The following is a 13,738-nucleotide window of genomic DNA, read 5'->3' as shown; positions in this document are numbered from 1 at the left end:
CAGTACATATCAATTTGCATTCCTTAGTTCAGCTTCTAGGTCTCTTTGTCTCCTCCTGACTTCGTCCTTCTGCAGTGCTCCTACTCTGCCCTGTAGCGCTTCTACAGTGTTTAAGTTCTCTTACAGTGTCTGTCTCTTGCAGTGCTTCAACTTTCTATTTTCAACCCCTTAAACTAACTTTTCTCTATTTACCAGCTTTACTTACATATAAAATTTCCTCTCTTTCTCCAAATTGTGACCAGCTTGAAGGCTAGTGGAGTGATGTTTTGGTTTCTGTTCCCCAAAACCTGTAATCTCTTCTTTTCTTTTCTTTTTGCCTCAACTCTTTGGGTTGAATTTTTCCTTAACTACCAGACTCCTAGGCTGAACTTTTTACCCTTCTTTAAACTTCTGACCCTTCTGGTCAAAGGAAGGAATCACGTTATGGCAAAGTACAGAACATTAAATGTTGATATGTTTCATTTCTTCACAGGGTTCAATATAGAGAAATGACAAAGGATGGTGGAAAATTTGTTTAGGCAAACATGTGGATAAGATAAATCTGGCTGTTCCTTCACATCTAGCTTAATCCACGGCTATAAGTCTTGATGTGACTGCAAATATTTACCTAGTAGAAGACCAAGCTGGTATAACTCAAAGTACCATAAGTAACAGCTTTGTTACTTATGGTACAAATAAGAGCATAAAGCAAAATGTGTTTATTTCAAAATTGAGGTGACATCAGGTGAAGGCATCATAACATTAGCTAGAACCATGTCTTGTTATCCCAGCTTCTTTCTTCAGTAAGATGGGAGGATCCACAGTTACCAGGGTGATAAGAAAATGTATATTAGTGGGGAAACCTGTGCCCCTCGAGATGTTGTTGGACTCCCAACTCCCATCATGTCTGATCATTGCTCATGCTGGCTAGGGGTGGTGGCAGTTGAAGTCCAACAATTTCTGGTATATATTCCTTTTCCTTTATGGTACAAAATGTGTGTTTCCCTTTTGTTATATTCGATACTCAGAAGCAGAAATAACCAATGCGTTGCCCTCCAGATGTTGTTGGACTCCAACTCCTATCATTTCTGACCATTTGCCATGCTGGCTAGTGATGATAGGAGCTGGAGTCCAACAACATCTGGAGGGCACCACATTGGCTACCCCTGTTCAAAAGGTAACAAATATTGGGGATTTAAATTTCTAATATCTTTTAGCGTCTCTAAATGTTGGAACCTCTTGAATTTTTACAGATGGGGGAAATTATTATTTATTATTATTTATTATTTATTAAATTTATATACCGCCTGACTAGCATAGCTCTCTGGGCGGTGAACAACAGATTAATACAAAATACAATAAAATCCAATAAAACGAACCACAAAGTACAGAGAATGGGAGATCTAAAAACAATTACAATACAATTTAAAACAAAATTAAGTTAGATTAAAAGCCCTGGAAAAGAGGAAGGTTTTAACCTGGTACCGAAAAGACAGCAGCGTCGGCGCCAGGCGTACCTCATCGGGGAGACTGTTCCACAGTTTGGGGGCCACCACCGAAAAGGCCCTAGTTCTTGTAACCACCCTCCGAGCCTCCCTGTGGGATGGAGCTCGGAGGAGGGCCTTCGATGAAGAGCACAGTGTACGGGCAGGTTCATATTGGGAGAGGCGTTCCAACAGGTATTGTGGTCCCGCGCCGTATAAGGCTTTATAGGTCAAAACCAGCACTTTGAATTTAGCCCGGAAGCAAATTGGAATCCAGTGCAAGCGGGCCAGAACAGGTGTTATGTGTTCGGACCGCTTAGTTCTTGTTATCAGTCTGGCAGCCACATTTTGCACTAGCTGAAGCTTCCGAACTGTCTTCAAAGGCAGCCCTACGTAGAGCGCATTGCAGTAGTCCAGTCGCGAGGTTACCAGAGAATGTACCACTGATGTAAGGTCCTCTCTGCTCAGATAGGCTACCAACCAAAGATGGTAGAACGCATTCTGTGCTACCAAGGCTACTTGATCCTCTAGTGACAAGGAAGGATCTAAAAGAACTCCCAAGCTACGAACCCCCTCCTTTAGTGGGAGTGTAACCCCATCCAGGACAGGGTATATATCCACCATCTGATCAGAGAAACCCCTCACCAACAGCATCTCAGTCTTGTCAGGATTGAGTCTGAGTTTGTTAGCTCTCATCCAGTCCATTATCGAGGTCAGGCAACGGTTTAGCACATCGACAGCCTCACCTGCAGAAGATGAAAAGGAGAAGTAGAGTTGCGTGTCATCAGCATACTGATGACAACGCACTCCAAAACTCCTGATGACCGCACCCAACGGCTTCATGTAGATGTTGAAAAGCATTGGAGACAAGACCGACCCCTGCGGAACTCCACATTGGAGAGCCCACGGTGTCGAGCAATGTTACCCAAGCACTACCTTCTGGAGATGACCCGCCAAGTACGAGCGGAACCACTGCCAAGCAGTACCCCCAACTCCCAACTCCGCGAGCCTCTCCAGAAGGATACCATGGTTGATGGTATCAAAAGCCGCTGAGAGATCTAGGAGAATCAACAGAGTTACACTCCCTCCATCCCTGTCCCGACATAGGTCATCGTACAGGGTGACCAAGGCTGTCTCGGTGCCGAAACCAGGCCTGGAACCCGATTGAAATGGATCTAGAAAATCGGTTTCATCCAACAGTGCCTGGAGCTGGCCAGCAACCACTCGTTCCAAGATCTTCCCCAGGAATGGAACATGCGCTACTGGTCTTTAGCTGTTGAAATTATCTGGGTCCAAGGAAGGTTTTTTCAGGAGTGGTCTCACTGCCACCTCTTTCAGAGGGCCAGGGACCACTCCCTCTCGTAAAGAGGCATTTATCACCTCCTTGGCCCAACTAGCTGTTCCATCCCTGCTAGATTTTATTAGCCAAGAGGGGCAAGGATCCAGTATCGAAGTGGTTGCCCGTATCTGTCCACGCACCTTGTCCACGTCCTCAAGCTGAACAAACTGAAACTCATCCAATAAAACATGACAAGACTGTGCTCCAGACACCTCATTTGGATCAGCTGCTATAAACTGGGAGTCTAAGTCCCGACGGATGCAAGAGATCTTATTTTGGAAGTGTCCAGCAAACTCTTCACAGCGGGCCACCGATGACTCAGACATGTCCTGAGGGGCAGGATACAGTAGCCCTCGGACAATTCTGAAAAGTTCCCCTGGGCGGCAGAGAGATGACCTAATAGCGGCTGCATAATGTTGTTTTTTTGCCGCCTGCACCGCCTTTGAATACAGTCTGGTGGAAGCACTTACCAAATCATAATTGCATCTATCAGGAGTTTGCCTCCACTTCCGCTCAAGCCGTCTCCTATCTTGTTTCATCGTTCTCAGCTCCGGGGTATACCATGGAGCTGTATGAACTCTACAGGGGAGAGGGCGCACAGGAGCGATCGTGTCAACAGCTCTGGTCATCTCTGCATTCCACAGTTGGACCAGGGCTTCGACAGGAGCGTCAGTCTTCTCAGCTGGAAAAGCCGCAAGAGCCCTTTGGAAACCTTGATCCTACCCTCCTACCTGCACACATAAATAACCCTCTATCTAAATTGTTGCCTTACATGGTAAATCAGGTTTGTACTCTGCCCAAAACTTTTGCTTAAAAAAGTATCTCTTTGTCTCCTGGATGCCATACAAATTAGGACAGTTCCTCTCCTTATAACTCTTACAACAGATAGGAGCAGAAATATAAAACAGAGTCAATAGAATGGACCATGAGTCACATTGATGTTTTATGGAAACATAGCCAGAGGGGGGGATAGCCATCTAGAATTCTCTTCCATGCATGATTATTGGGAGGGAAAAGGAAGCTGAGAATCTACTTACATGCAATAGGACACTTGCATAAGAACTACTCTGCTGAATCAGAGAAGACCTCTCCCTTGTTAGAGAGGCTAGCTAGATGCCCCTGAAAAATAAGCAGGGTTTGATGAATATGGCCTCCCCCCAGTCAGCATTCTGCCCCTTAACATTGGACCTAAAGAATATGAAGATTACATTTTGGCTATCATGGCTATAACCATTTGTGTGTGTGTGTGGGGAACCTTAAAGGAATCTTCGGAAAAGGGCAACAAAAATTATCAAGGAGCTGAAGCAACCCACCCACAAGAAAAGTTTACAATGTTGGGAGCTTTTTAGTTTGTAAATGAAGGAGGGGGGACATTACAATTATGCATGCTGTGTGGAAAGTAGATATTGATCATTTTCTCTCATAGTACTAAAACCTGGAGCCATCCATTGAGACTCACAACAGACAAAAGGAAGTTAAACTATGGAATTCTCTTAAAGAAGTTGTGGGGTTGACCACCACCTTAGATGCCTTTAAAAGGAAATTACACACATTCATGGTTGATAAATATGGCTAGATGCTATCTCTAGGTTCAGAGGTAACATACCTCTGAAAACCAGTTTCTAAGAAGCAACAACAGGAGAGGGCTATTGCACACAGGTCCTGCTTGCGGGTTCCAAAGACATGTTGACCATTGTGGGAAACAGGATGCTGGACTTGATACTCCTTTGATCTGATCCGATATTTTTGACCAATATTACAAAAGCAGGCAGCTATATGCTCACTCACTTTTTAAAAACCTGCCACCCTGGGCTCCTGCTGGGAGGAAGGACGGGATATAAATCAGAAAATAAATAAATAAATAAATTCTAATGTATTATACAGCCACTAGCCAGCATGGATTTTTCACATTCACAATCTTAAATGTTAAATTGAAAATATCCCTCATGACATTCTGATGCTTCCCATAAGCTGATTTCAAATCAAAACCTTACAAAACTGAACTCAGAACCGCTTGCTTAACAACCCTCTCAATTTTCATGGCAATGCACAAAACAGTCAGAGAGAATAGGGTTCAAAGTCTAAAAAGAGAGAGAAAAACCCCAGAGCCCTTTTAGACTTTTTTCTCTGAGTTATCATAATCTGTTGAAATTCATTAAAAAATCAGCCATGTTCACAGCGTACCTCTAATCCTGTTACTGATCTTGCCTCATACTCTGACGTTCATCTTCTGCAGTTTAAAAGTTTAAAAAATGCCTGGCTGATTTTTAATTAATTTAAGCAATTTTGGCTTGAACTGAATGATAGTGTTGGGCATGCTCAGTAAGAACCAACTACCAGTGTTCTAAAAGCCAGACTCACAGCTGCTGAGCTTGCCTAATCAGGAGACTACACCCACACCAGACTTTGATTTCACTTGAGACAGCCATGGCATCTCCCAAAGAATCCTGGGAAGTGTAGTTTGTGAAGGGTGCTGAGAGAAGAGTCCTATTCCATTGACAGAGCTCCAGTGGCCAGATTGTCAGCCACTCTGATTTAAGGTCTGTGAGGGGAACAGGGAGTCTCCTAGCAACTCTCAGCAACCTTCACTAACTACAATTCCCAGGATTGTTTGAGAGAAGCCATGACTGTCCAAAGTGAAATAAAGACCTCGTGTGGATGTGGCCAGGGACAGCTTTGGTTTAAATTTGGGTGGGAGGCTATATGTGCCTACTGTAGAATAAAAAGGTGGGGGAAACACTGAAAAGCAATGATACTGTTCACAATGTTTTCCTTTTGGAAAGGAAAGTGGCTTTCCCTCTGCCCAGTACCCACCCAATCTCCTTCCCTCCTCCTCTCCTCCCTGGCCCTCCCCCAGGTCAGTGTTGGTGTATGACCTGGGAGACCAGATTCAAATCCCCACACAGCCAAGAAGCTTACTGGGTGACCTTGGGCCAGTCACTGCTTCCCAGACTCAGAGGAAGCCAATCGTAAACCACCTCTGAATACCACTTACCATGAAAACTGTATTCATAGGCTTGCCATAAGTCGGGATGGACTTGAAGGCAGTCCATTTCCATTTTCAAACATGATTGCACAGAAATAAATCCCATTGAACTCAAAAAGTATGCAACTGATCAAACCCACCTTCCCTTCTCTTTCCTCCTACCCCCTCCCTCTTGCCCTTCCCCTCCCCCTTCCTTTGCCCTTCCTTTCTAATCCCCAGAGCTTGGAAAAGTTACTTTTTTGAAATACAACTTCCATGAGCTCCAGCCAACATGGCCACTGGATTGGGCTGATGGGAGTTGTAGTTCAAAAAAGTAACTTTTCCAAGCTCTGCCAATCCCCCATCCCCTTTCAATCTCCTCCTTCTCCTTCCCCCTACTTTCCCTTCCCCCTCCTCCCCCTCCCCTTCCTTCTCCCCATGGTCAGTTTTACCTAAGCATGATTGCGCAGGAATAAATACCACTGAACTCTATAAACATGCAAATGATTGAATATGCCCTCCCCTTCCCCTTCCTTTGCCCCCTCCAACCTGCTTCTTCCCCTTCCCCCACTCCCTCCTTCTTCCCCATGGTCAGTTTTACCTATCCTAACCATGATTGCATAGGAGTAAATCCCATTGAACTTAATAAGCATGCAAATGATCAGACCTGCCTTTCCCCTCCTTCTCCTCTCCCTTCCTCTTCCCCTCCCCTCTTCCTTCTTCCTCCTCCACTGCCCTCTCCAGCCCTCCCTCCCCCTCGCAGTTTTACCTATCCTAACCATGATTGCATGGGAGTAAATCCCACTGAACTCAATAAACATGCAAATGATCAAACCTGTCCTCCCCTCCCCCTCCTGCCTGCTCCCCTCCCAGCCCTCCCTTCTCCTCCTCCTCCTCCCTCCCCATCCGCTGTGGTTAGTTTCACCTATCCTAAGCATGATTGCAAGGGAGTAAATCCCACTGAACTCAAGAAGCATGCAAACGATCAATCCTTTCTCAGCAAACTTGAGCAGGATCCCATTTCTTACCTCCTGGATTACAACACAGAGAAATTCACTAGTAGGCAAAAAAACCTTGCCGTTTAAGAACATACCTATAGCCCACAGATATTCCTATCAAACTTTTAAAAGCAGGGAAATTAGGCAGCTATAGTGAATGCACCAGGGAAGCAGGAGACCTGACCTCCTCTCTGAGATATTGTACTTCCCTACACATTTGTCAAAATGCAAACATAATTTCTGTGAAAGACCAACCCAAATTGTGTTTGCATTTTGACAAATTTGTAGGGCAGTCCAATATCTCAGAGAGAAGCTCAGGTCTCCTGCTCCCCTAGTGCATTCACTATAGCTGCACAATTTCCCTGCTTTTTAAAGTTTGATAAAAAATATCTATGGGCTATAGGTACGTTCTTAAACTGCAAGATTTTTTGCCTATTAGTGAATCTAAGCTATAGTCAGTATTTTTGAAAGAGATTTGTGTGGGAATCTGTAACAGAATGTGATTTATGGAACTTCTCCACATTAGATTGTATCTGTCAGACCGTATCTCCTGATATGAATCTGCCCGGGCCTTGAGATCTTCAGCAGAAGCCCTCCTCACTGACCCAACACCCTCACAAGCACGACGGGTGGGGATGCAAGATAGGGCTTTTTCGGTGGCCGCCCCTAGGCTTTGGAACTCCCTTTCTAGGGCGGTAAGAATAGCTCCCTCCTTGCTGTCTTTTCGTTGGCAGGTGAAGACTTTTTTATTCCAATGGGCTTTTGGAACAGAAGGTGCTTAGGACAGGGCCTTAAGAGGTATGCTGTATTGCTCACGGTTTTAATTGCACTATTTTTAAATTGTTTTTAAGTATCTTGAGTGTATGTTAATGTTTTAATGTTGCAAACAGTTTGATTTTAGCTTAATGCAGATTCTTGTATCTTTTTATTATATGTATCTACTTTTATCTGTAACCCACCTTGAGTTCCAATTTTGGAAAAAGGGCAGGGTAAAAATAAAGATAATAAATAAATAAATAAATAGATTGCAGGCTGATTAGATTTCCTTAAAACTAGGTCTGTTCATCATTTTGAACTGAATGATCTTGGATTCCTACATAAAGACTGCATGAATGCAGCAGCAAAGTCACATATAGCACATAACTGAAAGTCCAACCAAATTCTTTAAAGGAGCATAATGATAAAATTTGGATGGAAAGGTGGGATATAAATAACAACAACAACAACAATTAATAATATGTACAAATACAAGTACAACAAGCAAGGAATCTCTCTCTCTTTCTCTTTTTTAAAAGATGTTATGATGCCTTGATTTCCATTCCTAATCACATTTCAGTCAATGGAGATTTTACTTATTTATTTATTATTAAATTTATATTTATTTATTTATTTATTAAATTTATTAGTCGCCCATCTGGGTGGTTGTCCAGCCACTCTGGGCGACGTACAAAATAAAAACATACAAATTACATTAAAACATTAAAAATCTCAACAATAATGATAAAACCTAACCCACCCCAAAAGGCTCCCGGAAGAGCCAGGTCTTCAAGGCCTGGCGGAAGCTCACCATAGAGGGGGCATGGTGGAGATCATTTGGGAGGGAATTCCACAAAGTGGGGGCCACAATTGAAAAAGCCCTCTCCCTAGTTCTCACCAGTCTAGCTGTTTTAACCGGTGGGATAGAGAGAAGGCCTTTTGAGGCTGATCTTGTTGAGCGGCATCCCTGATGATGTTGGAGGTGCTCCTTCAGATAGACTGGGCCGAAACCATATAGGGTTTTAAAGGTCAGAATCAACACCTTGAATTGGGCCCAGAAAACAACCGGTAACCAGTGCAACTCCTTCAGTACTGGAGTGATGTGATCTCGCTAGCAGCTGCCTTTAATGAGGCGAGCCACTGCATTCTGTACCAGTTGCAGCTTCCGGACCATTTTCAAGGGTAACCTCACATAGAGTGCATTACAGTAGTTTAGGCGAGAGAAGACCAGGGCATGTACCACAGATGGGAGCAGATGGTTGGGAAGGTAGGGGCACAGCCTCCGTATCAGATGGAGTTCATACAGCACCACCGGGCTCACAGATGAGACCTGAGCCTCCATGGACATCTGGGAGTCAAGAATGACCCCCAGGCTGTGGACCTGGTCTTTCAAGGGTAATTGTACCCCATTGAGCACCAGGTCAACACCCCCCAATCTTCCCTTGTCTCCCACAAACACTACCTTGGTTTTGTCAGGGTTCAGCTTCAGCTTATTCCTTCCCATCCAGCCACTCACCGACTCCAGGCACTTGGATAGGGTTTCTACAGCCAACCTCGGTGAAGATTTGAATGAGAGATAGAGCTGCGTGTCATCAGCATACTGGTGACACTGCAGCCCAAATCTTCTGATGATAGCCCCCAGCGGCTTTATATAGATGTTGAACAGCATTGGGGAGAGGATGGAACCCTGTGGCACCCCACAAGTGAGAGGCCAAGAGTCCGAAACCTCATCCCCCAATGCCACTCTCTGGTACCTACCAGAGAGGAAGGAACGGAACCACTGCAATACAGTACCCCCTATGCCTAACCTCTTCAGGCAGTCCAGAAGGATACTGTGGTCAACGGTATCAAAAGCCACTGAGAGATCAAGGAGGACAAGGAAGGTGCATTTGCCCCTATCCAACGCCCTCCTCATAACATCCACCAAGGTGACCAAGGCCGTTTCAGCCCCATGTCCAGGCCTGAAGCCTGATTGAAATGGATACAGATAATCCACTTCCTCCAAATGCACTTGCAACTGCTTTGCCACCACCTGCTCAACCGCCTTGCCCAGGAATGGCAGATTTGAGACTGGGCAAAAGTTGTTCAGATCTTATGGATCCAAGGAGGGCTTCTTTAGAATTGGTTTTATTACTGCCTCCTTGAAAGCTGATGGCATTACTCCCTCTTCCAGGGATGTATTTACCACCATCTTGATCCCATCACCCAGTCTGTCCTTGCAGTTTATAATGAGCCACGACAGGCAAGGGTCGAGTAAGCAAGTGGCTGACTTTAAGATTGAAAGCACCTTGTCCACTTCATCAGAAGGAAGAAGCTGGAACTCATTCCACACCACTGGAGCACCACTGGCCGCCTCTGGCTCACTCACTGTGTCCACAGCGCAAGGAATAGCACTCTTATTACAATCGATTTTCTCCATAAAGTGCTTTGCAAACTCATCACAGGAGGCCATAGCATGTTCCATCGGTTCCAGGGCAACTGGACCTACCAGGCTCCGGACCACTTGGAACAGCCTCCTGGGACAGCACTCTGCAGATGCAATAGAGGTAGCATAAAATCCTTTTTTGCTGCCCTTATCGCCACATGGTAGGCTGCCGCAGCCGCTCTAACCCGTATCCAATCATCATCAGAGTGAGATATCCGCCACCAGCGCTCTAGCCGTCTCACCTCCCACCTCAGAGTTCGCAACCGTGGAGTATACCACGGTGCCGTCTGAGCTCTATTCAGGGGGTGAGGGCATTTCGGAGCCACCCGGTCTAATGCCCCGGTGATTGCGGCATTCCATCCCTTCACCAGGGTCTCAACCAAGTGCCCATGTGCATGCTCCAAAGAATCCCCAAGCGCATTCAGGAATCCATCTGGATCCATCAGACGTCTGGGGCGGACCATCCTAGAAGGAGGTCAGGGCAGCAATGTATTGCACTTTTTTTCTGACATATGTAAAACTCAACACCAGTAATGGATAACCTTCTCCTTAGCTGTTTTAATCTAATTGTCCCACAAATTTACCCACAATATACTATAATCTGTGACTTTTCTTTCCATCTTTTTTGCTCTTGTAGGATTTATTTTCTTTCTGTTGCCTATATTTTTCCTTTTTTTAAGTGCAGTGTGAGAGAGAGCTATAAATGAAGGGAGATGACATATTTTCAGTTGCATTGAGATTAAATATTACACGGAAAGACCTGAAAGACAAGCCTCTGTTTGGTGTGGCTGTAACGGCAGCTGTGGCTCCTTGCAGTAATTAGTTTTGAATCTGCTTTTGGACTGCAGTTTTTACAACCTAGCTGTCAGCCTATTCTTCAGGCAATATATTTTTCTGAAAGGAAGCAGGGATAAGCAGGGGATGAGCCGTGATAGAACAGATACGGCCAACTACTCTTTTACCTGTAAGAAGAGGAACATCGTCGCGGCCCAGGGAGGGAGAGCTGTTATCATCATTGCCCTCCCTGTTGGACTGCTTGTTTGGCAGGTGCCACACCCTGCAGGACCAGGTCCCTGGTTCCAGCCAGCTGGGCTAATTTTCTTTCCATCTGTCCCTCCTTGGAGGGAGCTATAGGCTGGCTGGCTGGGGGAGGGGGCTTGGGAGACCATCTTCCTGCTGAAAGAGGAACTTTGTCAGAAGAGGACCATCGTCGCTGCCCAGGGAGAGCTGCTATTGCGGCCGTTGCTGCTGTTACTACTGCTTTGTTTTTCGGGTTCTGGTTACTACCATCATTGCCTTTCCTGTTGGACGGCTGCTGCTTGACAGGTGCCACATCCTGCAGGACCAGGCCCCAGGCTCTCATCTAGCTGCGACAGACTCTTCCATCTGTCTCTCCTTGGAGGGATATACAGGACTGGCTGGCCGCTGCTGGGTGGACTGCTTCATCTTCCGTCGCCGTGGCGGCTCGGGACCTTGCGTGCTGCTGCTGCTTTGCGCCTCGCTCGTATTGCTTGTCTTCTCCCATTGCTGCTGCTGTGGTTGCTGCTCCTTATTGGTGGCCTATGCTTTTGCAATTATTGTCATCTGGCTGTTTCAGGGTGGTATCCCCTGCGAAGAAGAGAGATCTTGGAGCTGGCTTATATGTGCACTGAGTGTGAGATTTGTTGGTGTGTTGACGTGATTTGAGATGAATGGGTGCCTGATTATATGAATGTATGTTTGAGTGAGTGTGTATGTTTATATGCTGTTCATTATACGCCCTGCTGGCTTGGATGTGGTCACACCCTATTCTAACATCGTTATTAGACATTGCCGTTGCCTGTCACCGCAACGGCCTGTTGGTGTGTCTCTTAAGCTGTTACAACTACTTGGTGTGGATTTCATTATTACCACCTCCATCTTCCATTGCAATTACTATTTTGTTTACGGCTGCTGTATGTTAAGCGGTGTGTATGACAGGAATTGGATGTGTGAATATATGAATGTGTAGCGGTTTTGATTTATTTTATATTTTAGTGCTGTTGCAGTCGGATGTAACCCTCCCATTGATTGGGGAGTGGCTGTCTATTGCCAGAGTAACGGGGTATTACGGAGGTGGGCCTCCATTTTGTATATTGCTTAGTGTGGGTGGCCTGTCCATTAAGCGGACAGGGTTAGGGGCATGTGTAGATCGGGGGAGGTTGTGACAGAGAGGGAGGGGGTCCAAGCTATATCAAGACTGGGCGGCAGACGCTGGGTTGATGCTGGGGGCAGACCATGTCACTCTAGAGGAACAAGAGATAGATGTGTGATATCCATCCCTTGTTCCGGGTCTGCCCAAATCCAGAAGACAACTGGGAGACGCAGGATTCCTACCGACCTTCGACTGTTGTTGTGTAACACCAGGTCTGTGTCACAAAAGACATCTATCATCCATGATATGATTTTGGATGAATGCGCAGACCTGGTGTGTGTCACGGAAACTTGGTTGGACAAGGCCTCGGCTCCCATTCTTGAGGCCATGTGTCCACCAGGTTTTCACTACGCACAGCAGCCGAGGGCGGGAAGGCGGAGAGGGGGTGTGGCAGTCATCTATCGGGAATCTTTGGTTTTCACCGGACCTCCGGTCCCAAGGACCAAGTTTGTTGATTGCATGTACTGGAGGTTGGGCCCGAAGGGCAGTTTAGGGATCCTGCTTGTGTACCGCCTGACCCGCAACACGGCAGACTCCCTGGCTGAGGTGCTTGAGGTGGTCTCGGATGTGCGAGCGTTGTCCCCAGAGCTGTTAATTCTCGGGGACTTCAACGTGCATGCTGAGGCCACTCTCGTTGGAGCCCCTCAGGATTTCCTGGAAACCATGGCTTGCTGGGAACTGCACCTTAGTAATACTGAGCCCACCCATGTAGCCGGTCATGCTCTCGACCTTGTATTTGTCCTGGGAAAGGAGGAAAGTGTTCTGAAGTTGGGGGCTACTTCTTTTACCCCTGTGTCATGGTCAGATCACTATCTGGTGAATATAGAATTCTCGATGCTACACATCCTCCGCAGGGGTAAAGGACCTATTAGAATGGTCCGCCCCAGGCGCTTGATGGATCCAGATGGATTCCTGACTGCGCTTGGGGAATTGGAACCTGCTGAAGGTTGCTCAGTCAAAACCCTGGTGATGGAGTGGAATGAGGGGATCACCAGGGCATTGGACCGGGTTGCCCCGAAATGTCCTCTCCCCCTGAATAGAACTCAGATAGCACCGTGGTATACACCCCGGTTGCGTAATCTGAGGCGGGAGGTGAGACGACTAGAACGCCGGTGGCGGAAGTCTCGCTCCGAAGGTGCTCGGACACAGGTCAGAGCAGCAGTAGCTGCCTACCAGGTGGCAGTAAAGGCAACAAAGAAGGATTTCTTTGCTGCCTCTATTGCATCCGCAGAGTGCTGTCCCAGGAGGTTGTTCCAAGTGGTCTGAAGCCTGGTCGGTCCAGTTGCTCAGGTACCCCTGGAGCATTCTAAGACCTCCTGTGACAAATTGGCAAAGCACTTCGCTGATAAAATCGAACACCTAAGGAGCTCGATTCCATACGCCGTGGATGCAGTGAATGAACCAGAGTTGACCACTTGCAATCCGGTCCAGTGGGATCGATTTCGGCCTCTCCCTTCTGAGGAAGTGGACAAGGTGCTTTCATCTGTGAAGCCTACCACCTGTCTGATTGATCCTTGCCCATCATGGCTCCTTGTGAGTTGCAAGGAGAAACTGGGCAAAGGGATTAGAGCGGTGGTAAACACATCCTTAGAGGAGGGTGTGATGCCACTGGCCCTCAA

Source organism: Rhineura floridana, chromosome 2 (genome assembly GCF_030035675.1).
Source record: "Rhineura floridana isolate rRhiFlo1 chromosome 2, rRhiFlo1.hap2, whole genome shotgun sequence".
In the NCBI taxonomy this organism is placed as follows: Eukaryota; Metazoa; Chordata; class Lepidosauria; order Squamata; family Rhineuridae; genus Rhineura; species Rhineura floridana.
The sequence above is the reverse complement of the archived record's forward strand: the minus strand, read 5'-3'. Positions refer to the sequence as shown.